This window comes from Labeo rohita, unplaced genomic scaffold, assembly GCF_022985175.1.
Source record: "Labeo rohita strain BAU-BD-2019 unplaced genomic scaffold, IGBB_LRoh.1.0 scaffold_143, whole genome shotgun sequence".
In the NCBI taxonomy this organism is placed as follows: Eukaryota; Metazoa; Chordata; class Actinopteri; order Cypriniformes; family Cyprinidae; genus Labeo; species Labeo rohita.
The window spans coordinates 18894-35968 of record NW_026127593.1 but is presented as its reverse complement, the minus strand read 5'-3'; positions in this window follow the sequence as shown (position 1 = coordinate 35968).

The window sequence follows — 17075 nt, the reverse complement described above, 5'->3', positions numbered from 1 at the left end:
AACAACAATAGTTGTTACAGTAGTATACTAAAATTGAACTCAAGTAAATGTAACTTTTTTGTGTGTTTTGGCAGAGTATGCTGAGGTGTTTTGTCAAGAAAGAGGTACTCTAGGATATCAGTCCACTTCAGCTGGTCAGATTGGATGTCAGTGACAATCAGAGCTGGGTCAACCCAAAGGAAGGAAACATAGGCTTGGGTGCAGAATCTCTTCTTAAGGTATTGTTTTCAAGTTATTTTGATTCAGCTAAAAGCTTGATTTCATAAAAGGTCATAATAGGTTATAATAGGTTTTTGCATCTTCCCATCAGGAACTACAGAAACAGAAAAAGATAAGGGAACTCACAGTTCTGGAGTTTAGGAAAGACTGTCTTAAAATGATGTCTACCATCATCCAGAAAGTACAGGAAAAGAGCCCATTAAAGTATCCTGTAGTGAGGCAGGTGGCCTGTTTGGATCCCAGCATGATGTTGTCTGACCCTGACTGGTGCAAGAGCAACATGACAAAACTGGTGCAGAAGTTTTTGCAAGCCCAACAGTTGTCAGGAGGTGTCTCTGCTGGTAGGAAAGAATAGTTCAGTTCTATCGAAGTGTAGTAAATCAAGTTGTGAAATATGCCATTATTCTAAACGTAAAAAATGGCTTGTGTAAACATTGTATTAATACTTTATATGCATACTTTTTTGAAAATAAAATTAATAGTATTTTTTCCTTACTGTTGTTTTCTGTAGGTGATGTGATAATCCAGCAGTTTAGTGACATGTTATCTGCTGAAAATGCGACCCTTGTCTCATACCGATCCACAGAGACCAGGCTAGATACGTTCTTGCATGGTGTACTTGATCAGCGCTATGATGAGTTGTGGGGCTTTTGCAAGAAACTGCTTCTCCTGTCCCATGGGCAGGCTACAGTGGAGAGGGGATTCTCCATTAACAAAGAAGTGGAGACCTGCAATATGCAGGAGGAGACAATGGTCACGCATCGACTGGTATGCGATTATGTCAACATCTGTGGGGGGCTCCTCAATGTGCCTATTTCTAAAGAGTTACTGGCCTCAGCTGCATCTGCCAGGTCTAGATATAGAATACATCTTGATCAGCAGAAGGCTAAGAAAATTACAGATGTACCAAACACCTCTGAGAGGCTAAAACAGGAACCCATTGCATTTGCGACGCAACAAGAATACAATGTTGGTAAGGAAAAAATTATCTTTTTTGTTCTTCTTCATTGCACAGACTGATGGCATAAAGATTTATTGTATTATGTTAATCAACAAAGAATACATCGCTCCTGCTCACCCCCTCTCCCTCCTTCTCTAATTGAACAGGTGATTAATATTCTCATTCCCATGTAACCCTGTGACTCTCCACCACGAACATGTGACAGAGACAAAAACACTAACTTTTTCATGTCCACTACACTCTCCATAATGGCGGCAAACTGTACCAGAAGAAAATAAATAGAAATCGTTGAATATAGTTGTTATTTTAGCACACAAAAATATTCTTATAGGTTCATAAAAGTACAGTTGAACCGCTAATGTCACATGGACTATTTTACAGATGTCCTTACTACCTTTCTGTGTCTTGACCGTGGTAGGACCCTTGCTGTCTATGCAGGGTCAGAAAGCTCTCGGATTTTATCAAATATCTTAATTTGTGTTCTGAAGATGAACAAAGGTCTTATGGTTTTGGAATGAGATGAGGGTGAGTAATTAATGACATAATTTTCATTTTTGGCTGAACTAACCATTTAAATTATATGAAATGTGTTTTTTTTTATTTTATTGTTTAACTTTGAAATAGCCTTCCTGATAATTGTTCAGGCGCAATCTTTAAGTTTAAATTAGATTGAAATACACATTTTTAGCCAAGTATTAACATAACACATCTCATAGCACTGCACTACAGTTATATGTGATTAAAGGAAAAGTCCACTTCCAAAACAAAGATTCACATATGATGTACTCACCCCCTTGTCATCCAAGATGTTCATGTCTTTCTTTCTTCAGTCATAAAGAAATTATGTTTTTTGAGGAAAACATTTCAGCTTTTTTCTTCATGTAGGACGTAGGATGATTTTGAAATGATTTTTGAAGTTGAGGGAGAAAATACAGTCTGAGTTTTTTGACATAACCTAACTGTCTTGAGTCAGAATACACAATTTTCAGTTCAATGACAGCAAGGCAAGATGAGCGTTTGAGAATAAAAAGTATTTAAATTGTATATATATTTTTTAAAATAACTGATCGTTTCGCTAATAAGACCCTTCTTCCTTGGCTGGGATCATTTACAACCGCATTTGGGATCATTTAAAGCCGCATTTAAACCGCACTCTGGAAGTTCAAAATCGGGGCACCGTATCAGTCCATTATATGGAGAAAAATGCTGAAATGTAAACTGGGTATCTCTGAGAAAGATCAAACATTGTTCTTTTACATGTATTTCCAACATTGGATTGAAAATTGTTGAACTTACCCTTTAACCTTAATCTTGAAGGATAGTGTGTGAGTACATGACTAGAGACTTTAGTAGTATTAAAAAACAATTTTATTTTTAGAATTTGTATTATATAATTTCAAACATTTTAACTGCTGTAGTGTTTGCTTGGTTTTTATTTTATGTCGTTCTTGTTTTATTGTAACTCAGTTTTTGCTATGAAGATAGTCTTAGATTCTGGTGTGGTGATAAAAATAGATAATTACTTGTACTGAACACATGACATGTTTTATGTTTGAGCTGATGTCATATGGGCATTACTTTGTTGCCAGAAGATCTTCCCCAGTAAGTCTCAGTCACCTCTGGCTGATTAAAGAATATTTTTTTTGATTGTAACCCTGAAAAAATGCATTTTCTGCAAACCTACTTTGAAATAAGTATTTGAAAAGTTGCTTGTACTTATACAACAGTTAACCATGGTTTTACTATAGTAAAACTGTGGTAACCATGACTATAGTAACCATAGTTTTTAAAATCATGGTAAAATTTGTAGTAACTATGGTTTTACTGCAACAGTCATAGTTAAACCATTGGTATTGTAGTAAAACTTGTGGTTTTACTGCAAATGCTGTGGTAAAACCATGGTTAATCTTTGAAAGAGTATAAATTGAATGGAATGCTTCTAATTTGTATGTCACTTTTGAAAAGCATCTGATAAATGTAAATGTATGTGTAGGTTTAATATGTTTATTGAAAATATTAATAAATTTGCAACTGTTATTGAGAGTGGTGTGTGTTGTTTTATTATAAAACAGCGGCTGCTGCCGCGGGTGGTCCTAGAATAACGATGAGCAAAACGCCAGTGAGGGCACACACAGAGCAGCCGGGATTTACGGCTGCATCGGCCGAACATCGGCCGGAAGGCATTTTCGATCAAATGCCGACATCGCGGCGATATCTTGCCGATTAGCAAACGCTCCCTGAGCGACATCGTGCCGATGGAATTTTGTAAACGTATGTGTGCTGTTAGGGTTGTCACATAACAGACACAATAAACAGATCATTCACAACCCATACGTATTTCCCCATTCGCAACCGTATGGTGATTACCCATGTGGGTACTACCTTGAGCCCATGTAGCCAACCTATAAAGGACTGATTGTGTATGCCCATGTCTGACCCATATAGTTTGGCAATAGGGCCCTACACGTCTTTCCCTGTTCAGAACCTATACAAAGATTACCTATGTGGGTACTACCTTGGGCCCATTTTTTACCCATATGGTTTGACCAAGAGGGCCTCATATGTGTTTCCACATTTATAAGCCATATAGAGGTAGCTTATGTGGGTAGTACCTTGGGCCCATGTAGGCAGCCTATATGGGACTGATTGTGTTTGCCCATGTTTCACCCATATGGTTTGACCAAGAGGGCCCCATATGAGTTTCCCCATTCTGAACCCATATAGAGGTAGCTTATGTGGGTAGTACCTTGGGCTCATGTAGGCAGCCTATATGGGACTGATTGTGTTTGCCCATATTTCACCCATATGGTTTGACCAAGAGGGCCCCATATGTGTTTCCCCATTCTGAACCCATATAGAGGTAGCTTATGTGGGTAGTACCTTGGGCTCATGTAGGCAGCCTATATGGGACTGATTGTGTTTGCCCATATTTCACCCATATGGTTTGACCAAGAGGGCCCCATATGAGTTTCCCCATTCTGAACCCATATAGAGGTAGCTTATGTGGGTACCACCTTGGGCCCATGTAGGCAGTCTATATGAGACTGATTGTGTTTGCCCATGTTTTACCCATATGGTTTGACCAAGAGGGCCCCATATGTGTTTCCCCATTCTGAACCCATATAGAGGTAGCTTATGTGGGTAGTACCTTGGGCCCATGTAGGCAGCCTATATGGGACTGATTGTGTTTGCCCATTTTCTACCCATATGGTTTGACCAAGAGGGCCTCATATGTGTTTCCACATTTATAAGCCATATAGAGGTAGCTTATGTGGGTAGTACCTTGGGCCCATGTAGGCAGCCTATATGGGACTGATTGTGTTTGCCCATATTTCACCCATATGGTTTGACCAAGAGGGCCCCATATGAGTTTCCCCATTCTGAACCCATATAGAGGTAGCTTATGTGGGTACCACCTTGGGCCCATGTAGGCAGTCTATATGAGACTGATTGTGTTTGCCCATGTTTTACCCATATGGTTTGACCAAGAGGGCCCCATATGTGTTTCCCCATTCTGAACCCATATAGAGGTAGCTTATGTGGGTAGTACCTTGGGCCCATGTAGGCAGCCTATATGGGACTGATTGTGTTTGCCCATTTTTTACCCATATGGTTTGACCAAGAGGGCCCCATATGTGTTTCCCCATTTATAAGCCATATAGAGGTAGCTTATGTGGGTAGTACCTTGGGCCCATGTAGGCAGCCTATATGGGACTGATTGTGTTTGCCCATGTTTCACCCATATGGTTTGACCAAGAGGGCCCCATATGAGTTTCCCCATTCTGAACCCATATAGAGGTAGCTTATGTGGGTAGTACCTTGGGCTCATGTAGGCAGCCTATATGGGACTGATTGTGTTTGCCCATATTTCACCCATATGGTTTGACCAAGAGGGCCCCATATGTGTTTCCCCATTCTGAACCCATATAGAGGTAGCTTATGTGGGTAGTACCTTGGGCTCATGTAGGCAGCCTATATGGGACTGATTGTGTTTGCCCATATTTCACCCATATGGTTTGACCAAGAGGGCCCCATATGAGTTTCCCCATTCTGAACCCATATAGAGGTAGCTTATGTGGGTACCACCTTGGGCCCATGTAGGCAGTCTATATGAGACTGATTGTGTTTGCCCATGTTTTACCCATATGGTTTGACCAAGAGGGCCCCATATGTGTTTCCCCATTCTGAACCCATATAGAGGTAGCTTATGTGGGTAGTACCTTGGGCCCATGTAGGCAGCCTATATGGGACTGATTGTGTTTGCCCATTTTCTACCCATATGGTTTGACCAAGAGGGCCCCATATGTGTTTCCCCATTTATAAGCCATATAGAGGTAGCTTATGTGGGTAGTACCTTGGGCCCATGTAGGCAGCCTATATGGGACTGATTGTGTTTGCCCATATTTCACCCATATGGTTTGACCAAGAGGGCCCCATATGTGTTTCCCCATTCTGAACCCATATAGAGGTAGCTTATGTGGGTAGTACCTTGGGCCCATGTAGGCAGCCTATATGGGACTGATTGTGTTTGCCCATTTTTTACCCATATGGTTTGACCAAGAGGGCCCCATATGTGTTTCCCCATTTATAAGCCATATAGAGGTAGCTTATGTGGGTAGTACCTTGGGCCCATGTAGGCAGCCTATATGGGACTGATTGTGTTTGCCCATGTTTCACCCATATGGTTTGACCAAGAGGGCCCCATATGAGTTTCCCCATTCTGAACCCATATAGAGGTAGCTTATGTGGGTAGTACCTTGGGCTCATGTAGGCAGCCTATATGGGACTGATTGTGTTTGCCCATATTTCACCCATATGGTTTGACCAAGAGGGCCCCATATGTGTTTCCCCATTCTGAACCCATATAGAGGTAGCTTATGTGGGTAGTACCTTGGGCTCATGTAGGCAGCCTATATGGGACTGATTGTGTTTGCCCATATTTCACCCATATGGTTTGACCAAGAGGGCCCCATATGAGTTTCCCCATTCTGAACCCATATAGAGGTAGCTTATGTGGGTACCACCTTGGGCCCATGTAGGCAGTCTATATGAGACTGATTGTGTTTGCCCATGTTTTACCCATATGGTTTGACCAAGAGGGCCCCATATGTGTTTCCCCATTCTGAACCCATATAGAGGTAGCTTATGTGGGTAGTACCTTGGGCCCATGTAGGCAGCCTATATGGGACTGATTGTGTTTGCCCATTTTCTACCCATATGGTTTGACCAAGAGGGCCTCATATGTGTTTCCACATTTATAAGCCATATAGAGGTAGCTTATGTGGGTAGTACCTTGGGCCCATGTAGGCAGCCTATATGGGACTGATTGTGTTTGCCCATATTTCACCCATATGGTTTGACCAAGAGGGCCCCATATGAGTTTCCCCATTCTGAACCCATATAGAGGTAGCTTATGTGGGTACCACCTTGGGCCCATGTAGGCAGTCTATATGAGACTGATTGTGTTTGCCCATGTTTTACCCATATGGTTTGACCAAGAGGGCCCCATATGTGTTTCCCCATTCTGAACCCATATAGAGGTAGCTTATGTGGGTAGTACCTTGGGCCCATGTAGGCAGCCTATATGGGACTGATTGTGTTTGCCCATTTTTTACCCATATGGTTTGACCAAGAGGGCCCCATATGTGTTTCTCCATTTAGAACCCATATAGAGGTAGCTTATGTGGGTACTACCTTGGGCCCATGTAGGCAGCCTATATGAGACTGATTGTGTTTGCCCATTTTTTACCTATATGGATTGACCAAGAAGGCCCCATATGTGTTTCCCCATTCTGAACCCATATAGAGGTAGCCTTTGTGGGTCACGCCTAGGGCCAGTGTAGGTAGCCTATATGGGATTGTTTGTGTCTGCCCATATTTTACCCATATGGTTTGACCAAGAGGGCCCCATATGTGTTTTCCCATTCTGAGCCCATATAGAGGTATCTTATGTGGGTACTACCTTGAGCCAGTGTAGGCAGCCTATATGGGATTAATTGTGTTTGCCCATGTCTAACCCATTTGTTAAACCCATATGGGCCCCATTTGTTTTGCCCATTTCAAGCCCAAGCACTCATTTCCCATGTGACCCAACTAGGTCCCACATAGGGAGCCCATCTGTTTTTGCCCATGTGGGACCTACTTAGCTGACCCAAGTGGGCCCCAGATAAGATGCCCATTTTGGGACCATGCCCACTTGGTACCCATGTAGACCCAGCAGAAACCATGTGGGGCCCACATATATGTTGGCTGGGGTGTTTGTGCTAGGAAAAGCATCCAAGAAAAAAAAATATATATATATATACGTAAGAAAAGATTCTACAAGTGTGCAAATCTCATTGCAGGAATTCACATTCGTCCGTGACTTCACATTTTTGATGCAGGTGTTTGAATGTGTTTTGCACCATATTCGCTGCAGCAATAGTAGTACACCATGTAAGTGTATGAGTTTCTTAATTTGTGATTTGTAAAATGGGATTCGTGCACCTGCATGGAAATATTTGTGAAGTGTGTTGTGTTTGTGGAGGAGAAAAAAAAAATCTACAAGTTTGCAACTTTTGTCTGTGACTTCAAATGTACACATGTGTGGCTATTCTCTACAACTACACATTGCGCTGTCACAGACGCTCAGTTGTTTTGCACCAAAAATACCTTCATATTCATTTGATATATAGACTATGATTTGATAAAAACAGATTTTGTTATTTTTAGTTTAACTTAAATTGTGTTGCTTGTCTACGCTCGTCCGCCGCATTCTTTCTCTTCTCTATTCTCTTAGTGGCACCAGTTCAGGTGTTTCCAGGAGTTATACGTGCTATTTTTTCCTTGTTGAGAGTTTGGCGTCGCACATAGATTACACCTGATTATGCATTCTTCTTCTTTTCTCTGATGAAATGAATAAAACGGGAGTGTGTCCAACTCACACATGTAGAATCCGTCTCGGCAGTCATCTTAACCATCGAATTCCAGCAACAGGAAATAGACTACTTTACACACAGATTTTTTTTTTTCTGGTGCTGGTAAATTCACTACTTAATTTTGAGTTAAAATATGTTGCTGTAACTTGCATTACTCAGATTGTAACGAGTAATATTATTACCCAAATTTGATTAGTAATGCGTTATATTACTGTGTTACAGCAAAAAGTAATATACTACTGCAATATTATTACTTTTGTAATGCGTTACTCCCAACACTGGAGATACATTCATATAAACTCCTACCCCTAATTCATTATTTAGGAGTTTCTTCCAATAATTTGTGCTTTGTAGACATCCATGCGGAGTCCCTCAAGGTTCAGTTCCTGCACAGCTCTTGCTCAGCCTGGATATGCTCCCACTGAGTCAAATAATGAGAAAGAACAAAGTTGCATTTCACAGCAATGCAGATAATACCCAGGTTTACCTAGCCTTATCGCCTAATAACTAGCCCCAATGACTCTCTCTGCCAATGCATTGATGAAATTAACGATCTTCAGTTAAACAAAGAGAAAACTAAAGTCATTGCATTTGGAAACAAGGATGAAATTCTCAAGGTGAATGCATACCTTGACTATAGGGGTCAAATAACAAATAAATCAATTCAAGAATCTTCTTGTGATTCTGGAGTCACACCTTCACTAGTCCTGTCAAAGCAATAACAAAATCACCATACTATCATAAAAACATTGTGAGAATTAGATGTTGTGCTTCCAGTGAATTGGAGAAATTAGATACCTCATACAGAAAGCTGCTGCCAGGATTAAAACTAGAACCAGAAAATCTGAGCATACCACACCAGTCCTCAGGTCTTTACGCTGACTTCCAATTGATTTTAAATTATTATTACTTGTTTATAAATCACTCAATGGCCTAAGACCTCAATACATTGCAGATATGCTCACTGAATATAAACCTGACCACTCAGATCATTAGAATCAAGTCAGATATCACTCAAAACTGATTTAATTAATTTTAAAATAGTCTTTTTTTTATCATTTTAAAATGTTTATTCTTTGCTTTTATTGTTTGTTTTTGTTTGTTTTATATGATTGTTTTAATTCCTTTAGTAAGTAAAGCACTTGAATTAAATGAAATTTGCTATATAAACAAACTTGCCTGGTCTTGCCTAGTCTATACTAAAAATGCTGTCTAATATCAGCGTCTTCATGTTTTGGATGGTATAGAACATACATATTTTGTGCAAATCATATTTCTGACCTACACTGGAGGGCAGCTTCAGAAAGGCACGCTGAAGAGACGTTTTCACTGAATCAATGTTGTGTGTAAGTTTTGAACACATGAACATCGCTTCTTCTTTTGGGTTTTTGGTTAGTAACTCAAAGGCACCGGTCACTGTGTTATGACTACTGGGGTGAAGGAACCAAAGTCACCGTTTCCTCAAGTAAGATATTGTTAATGTTTTCTGTTATTCCTTTTTTATTCACTTTTGAAGATGAAAAGAAAGTCACGAAGTAACATTCAGACGTGTTTATTTTTTTTTTTAGCTTTGCTAACAGTGGAAAGGGGCGTCGGTAATCGTACGCAATGTGGATTAAAACTCTGAGATTAAAGAAAGTGCGCGCTAAAATAAAGTAGGGCAGACAGGATAAGTAAATGTACTCTTAGTAAGGCTTTTATCACTAACCTTCATGCTGTGAGCTTTTGACTACTGGGGAAAGGGAACAACAGTGACTGTAACATCAGGTAAGAAGTCAGATTTTTTGTTTAGGTATACGAGCCAAACAACAACAACAACAAAAAAGCACGTAACAAAAAAATCATGGAGAGTGCTGCATTTATGCAACAAACAGGATTGTAGCTATATGTTTAAATGTAAATGAACACACCGCTTGTCCATTTTGACAATTAAAGTCGGGGCATGTCTTTTGAGTGTTGCTAGAAACGCAAAGATTCGCATTAATTCTGAATATACATTTCAAATAATTTAATGTGTACACGCATTCAGATAAAACCACAAATCGGTTACAGGCCATTTAACAGATCCTGAACATTTTTGAGTTATGTTAATATTATTATAACATAACATTGTTTCGTTAAATCAGCAGGCTAACAATAGTTAGCATTAAACGACACCTTTCATTGTTCTTTTTCTCACATATTTTGTTTTAATCTACACAAATATTAGACTCTAAAAACAGCCAGAGTATAAATATAAGACTAAATGATTGCAATATGCGCCTCGTGCGTTTACATTTGTTGGCACTGTTTTCATTCTATTTGTTTGCTTTATACGTTATTATTATTATTATTATTATTATTATTATTATTATTATTATATCGTTTTACTATGCGGCTCATCGAAATACTTGTAATTGTAATTGCAATTAGTCAATCAGCCTCTAATACTAAAAAAAACAGCTAGCAGGGTGACCTGTTTCAAAATAGCTGTGCTCGTGTTTTGCTTCGCTCTCCACAATTTCAAATCAGTAGCCTATTTAATACCCATAAAGTAGCACACATAGGTCTACTTATTTGTTAAATAGCTTGTGTGCGGCACAACATAGGCTTCTAAGATGGTCATTCCTGCAAAGTTAACCCTTGTATGGTGTTCGGGTCTGTGGGACCCGTTTTCACTTTTTGTCAAAAGAAAAATATTTTTTTCAAGCTACTCATTGGCCTTGGCTCTGTGAAGAATATATATCAGACAAATCTGCTATTATTTTAATCTCCAATCTCTTATTTGTCAGTTTAGATCATTTATTAATGCTTCCCGAACCTGCAGAAAACACTAATCAGATTTTAAACTCTAGCCGCTCAGATGGGGAATGTTGTAACACTGCATTACAATCTGCCCCGCGTATTATTAAACTACAAAACATTAGCGATGTAATTTATACTATTTAATTTTAAGGACTGTAATGAGAAACCACAAGAAATTAGTGAATAAAGGCTGACAATCGATGTTTAATGTTCAAAAATTGTTATTTCAAGAAATTTAATGCATTTTGGCATTTCGTATGTGTTCTGTAAGAGCTGTGTGTGGAGGGAGGGGAGTGTCTCTAAATATCTGAATTTGTTTAATCTATTTGCGCATATTGTTTTGAACTATACTGTATAGCTGTGTGTTGCGATCAGGGCCGTCCCAAGAATGGTTGCGATGTGTTCATTGTCAAACTCCAAAATTATATTAATTTTAATTCTTAAAAAAAACAACAACAAAAAAACGCCTTTATTTTATTTGAAAAGGTTAATAATTGTATTTTATTGACATAATATTTTAGTTTGTCGTGTATTTTTTTCATATGATCAGATAACATTTTGACCATTGACTGTTTTGACTAATCTGCAAGTTAAGCCTGTTGTAAGATGTGAGTTGTATCATAATGGAGTTATTTTGTTTTTTAGGAGATATCATACTGGTGAATGGTAATAATGACTGCTCTGGAACAGTTCAGATCCGTTATAATGGCCAGTGGGGGACAGTGTGTGATGATGACTGGGACATGAATGATGCTGCTGTGGTGTGCAGACAGTTGAAATGTGGAAGAGCTGTGAGTGCACATGGCAGTGCTTATTTTGGCCAGGGAAGTGGTGAGATCTGGTTGGATGATGTGAGATGTTCAGGAACTGAATCATCGCTCACACATTGCTCACGTCCTTCATTTGGAACACATAACTGTGGTCATGGTGAAGATGCAGGTGTCGTCTGCTCAGGTAAAAGTACATGCTTTCCTCAGATCAAAATTAAGCTTTTGCTGTTTTCACCTTAATAACTTGCGTAGCATTTTCTTGGTTTATTTGTTTGTCTAAGAAATGAGTGCAACGTGTTTTGAAAACTACGGCGATGCATTTCTGCCACACACATTTTTTTTCCACTTAGTTATGTCGTAATAACGAGATGTTATGCCGTTTTAACATATTTTCTCGTAATAACATTTTTTCGTGTTGAAACTAAATATTTTCTCTCAACAACTCTAGGTATTATTACATTTTTTTTAAAATATATATATTTTTTTCTATAACGACATGTCATACAAACGATATGTAATTAAAAGATTATTTTCCACAAGTTTCCTACGCCCTATGAGGCCTTGCGTCAAAAGTAGGAGCGTCTTCCGGTTCGAAGTAAACCAGCGGGACGCAACACTCATTCAACAGTTGACAGTAGTGATGGACAAATGAAGCCCTGTGAAGCACTTACATTTTTCTTTGACTGTTTTGGGAAAAGATTCAAACCTTTGAGTGTGCCGAAAACAGCGCGATCCGGTGGTTGTAAAAACATGAAGCAGCTTGTGAAAGAAATCGTCAGACGAAACATTACTGCGGTCACGCCAGCCGCACTTTTTTCGTGCGCATCTAATCGCGTACTTACGGTATGGGTGCTGGGAGCGGTCAAAATGAGCTGTCAGAACGGCGTTTTCTTTAGTCTTTAGCTGATATTTCCAGTAGATTGCTGTTCACGAATATTACTGCATAAAATCTAATTTAACCCTTAAAAGACCATAAAGCCACACCAGAATAGTTATTATTGCTATTTTCCATCAGAATGTAAAAAATAAGGAGGAGCCGGGACGAGGAAATCATACAAAACGTGCCTATAATTAAATAATCCAAAAAGGGAACAGGAACAAACAGGGAAACCAAACGACGGAAAATAACATTGGGTAACATAAAATGACATTAAGGACGGACAATGAACCAGGAACTGAACCAACCTTATATATGAACACTAATCAGACAAAGACAGGTGTAAGTGAAAAACCAATGACGCCATAATACGAAACGGAACAGGAAAGACCAAATAAGGACACATGAGGGAAAAAACAATGAAACAGTCCACAGGGGTGTGATACTATTTTATATTATTAACACCAATATATATAATTATATTGTTTCTTGAGCAGCAAATCAGCATATTAGAATGATTTCTGAAGGATCATGTGACACTGAAGACTGAAGTAATGATGCTTAAAATTTAGCTTTGATCAAAGTAATAAATTACATTTTAAAATATATTCAAATACAAAACAGTTATTTTAAATAGTAAAAAAAAAAAAAAAAAAAGTCACAACATTGCTGCTTTTGGTGTATGTTGGACTCTTAAAAATCTTTCCTTTATAGGTTTGCTCATTCTTTCACTTGGTTCCTGTTCACAGTCACCCTGACTATTACTGTATTCATTTCCAAGTCATTTTACTGTATAGTTTTGAAGAAAATTAAATGCAAATTCATCCCAAACATCTAAGAGCATTTTATCACTTTTGCATCATGTCCCATATTCAAATGCTCATAAAAATCTTTCCTTTATAGGTTTGCTCATTCTTTCACTTGATTCCTTTTCACAGTCACCCTGACTATTGCTGTATTGTTTCTCATGTCATTTTACTGTATAGTTTTAGAAAATATTAAAGGCAAATTTACCCAAAGCATAATTGCATCCTAGCACTTTTACATCATGTGCCATTTTCAAACAACTTACAGTTTAACTTTGCAGTGTTAGGTAAAATTAAAGGCAAACTCACTATATAAATGTTTTTTGAGTATATTGTTGCACTCGTATCTCTTGTACCCACATACTTGCTTGTCTGTGCATAGTATAATTTATTAATAATGTTTATTGAGTTTGGTCTTTTAAAAACACTGTTTTAATGCATTAAGCCATATTAAGCGTTTTTCACATTAACTGTTTTAGCATGTCTTCGTTTTATCAAGATCATTTGATCAGTCAGTGACAAATATGCTATTATTACCTAGCCTATATATATATATATATATATATATATATATATATATATATATATATATACATGTTTCTGAATTAATTATTTTGTAACATTTGTATTGTACATTTATTAATTATATATATAATATATAAATATATTTATTTGTCTTTAAAGTTTTAGTTGTTAAAAAAAATAAGAGGAAAAGTGAAAATCCAGATCCCTATGTATTCATGTTCTTACAAAATGACTTTTTTTTTCTGAAACATTGCAACATTATGTAAATTTTGTCACTTTCATGAATATATTTTATTATGCATAAATACATAAAAAGTGCAAGAATATACTTTAAATTTTGTTGATATTCCCTTTATTTTTTCCAGAACTGTGCTGTTAATGGCTTGAAAATTAATACAGTAATAGGAAAGATTTTGTGTGATGATTGTGTTAATGTTTGAATACGGGACATGATGCAAAATCGCTAGGGTGCACTTACGCTTGGGGTAAATATGTCTTTCATTTTCTCCAAAACTGTACAGAAAATGGCTTGAAAGTTAATACGGTAATAGTCAGGGTGTGACTGTGACTGTGAACCAAGTGAAAGAATGAGCAAACCTATAAAGGTAAGTTTTTTATGAGCATTTGAAAATGGCACATGATATAAAAGTGCAAGGATGCACTTCTCCACTTGGTGTGAATTTGCTATTCATTTCCTCCAAAACCATACAGTAAAATTACATGGAAATTAATACAGTAATAGTCAGGGTGACTGTGAACAGGAATCACGTGAAAGAATGAGCAAACCTATAAAGGAAAGATTTTTATGAGCATTTAAAAATGGGACATAGTGAATGCAGACATGCTTGAGGTGAATTTGCCTTTAATTTTCTCCAAAACTATACAGTAAAATTACATGGAAATTAATACAGTAATAGTCAGAGTGACTGTGAACAGGAATCAAGTGAAAGAATGAGCAAACCTATATAGGAAAGATTTTTATGAGCATTTGAATATGGGACATGATGCAAAAATTGTAAAACGCTCTTAGATGTTTGGGATGAATTTGCATTTAATTTTCTCCAAAATTGTACAGTAAAATGACTTGGAAATTAATACAGTAATAGTCAGGGTGACTGTCAACAGGAATCCATTTAAAGAATGAGCAAACCTATAAAGGACCGATTTTTATGAGCATTTAAATGTGGGACAGTATAAAAGTACTAGAATGCAGACATGCTTGAGATGAATTTGCCTTTAATTTTCTCCAAAACTGTACAGTAAAATTACTTGAAAATTAATACAGTAATAGTCAGGCTGACTGTGAACAGTAATCAAGTGAAAAAATTAGCAAACCTTTATAGGAAAGATTTTTATGCACATTTGAATATGGGACATGATGCAAAAGTGATAACATGCTCTTAGATGTTTGGGATGAATTTGCCTTTAATTTTCTCCAAAACTGTACAGTAAAATGACTTGGAAATTAATACAGTAATGGGTGACTGTGAACAGGAATCAATTGAAAGAATGAGCAAACCTATAAAGGAAAGATTTTTAAGAGTCCAACATACAGCAAAAGCAGCAATGTTGTGATTTTTTGTTTCACTATTTAAAATAACTGTTTTGTATTTGAATATATTTTAAAATTACTTTGATGAAAGCTAAATTTTAAGCATCATTACTCCAGTCTTCAGTGCACATGATCCTTCAAAAATCATTCTAATATGCTGATTTGCTGCTCAAGAAACAATATATTAGAATTATATATATTGGTGTTAATAATATACAGTGGTGTGAAAAACTATTTGCCCCCTTCCTGATTTCTTATTCTTTTGCATGTTTGTCACACAAAATGTTTCTGATCATCAAACACATTTAACTATTAGTCAAAGATAACACAAGTAAACACAAAATGCAGTTTTTAAATGATGGTTTTTATTATTTAGGGAGAAAAAAAATCCAAACCTACATGGCCCTGTGTGAAAAAGTAATTGCCCCCTGAACCTAATAACTGGTTGGGCCACCCTTAGCAGCAATAACTGCAATCAAGCGTTTGCGATAACTTGCAACAAGTCTTTTACAGCGCTCTGGAGGAATTTTGGCCCACTTATCTTTGCAGAATTGTTGTAATTCAGCTTTATTTGAGGGTTTTCTAGCATGAACCGCCTTTTTAAGGTCATGCCACAGCATCTCAATAGGATTCAGGTCAGGACTTTGACTAGGCCACTCCAAAGTCTTCATTTTGTTTTTCTTCAGCCATTCAGAGGTGGATTTGCTGTTGTGTTTTGGGTCATTGTCCTGCTGCAGCAACCAAGATCGCTTCAGCTTGAGTTGACAAAGAGATGGCCGGACATTCACCTTCAGGATTTTTTGGTAGACAGTAGAATTCATGGTTCCATCTATCACAGCAAGCCTTCCAGGTCCTGAAGCAGCAAAACAACCCCAGACCATCACACTACCACCACCATATTTTACTGTTGGTATGATGTTCTTTTTCTGAAATGCTGTGTTACTTTTACGCCTTTTTGTTCTTTTTGCTTAACAGTGGTTTGCGTCTTGGAAATCTGCCATGCAGGCCATTTTTGCCCAGTCTCTTTCTTATGGTGGAGTCGTGAACACTGACCTTAATTGAGGCAAGTGAGGCCTGCAGTTCTTTAGATGTTGTCCTGGGGTCTTTTGTGGCATCTCGGATGAGTTGTCTCTGTGCTCTTGGGGTATTTTTGGTCAGCCGGCCACTCCTGGGAAGGTTCACCACTGTTCCATGTTTTTGCCATTTGTGGATAATGGCTCTCACTGTGGTTCGCTGGAGTCCCAAAGCTTTAGAAATGGTTTTATAACCTTTACCAGAATGATAGATCTCAATTACTTTTGTTCTCATTTGTTCCTGAATTTCTTTGGATCTTGGCATGATGTCTAGCTTTTGAGGTGCTTTTGGTCTACTTCTCTGTGTCAGGTAGCTCCTATTTAAGTGATTTCTTGATTGAAACAGGTGTGGCAGTAATCAGGCCTGGGGGTGGCTACAGAAATTGAACTCAGGTGTGATAAACCACAGTTAAGTTATTTTTTAACAAGGGGGGCAATCACTTTTTCACACAGGGCCATGTAGATTTGGAGTTTTTTTCTCCCTTAATAACGTAAACCTTCATTTAAAAACTGCATTTTGTGTTCAATTATGTTATCTTTGACTAATAGTTAACGGTTTTTGAGTGAACATTTAAGTGTGACAAACATGCA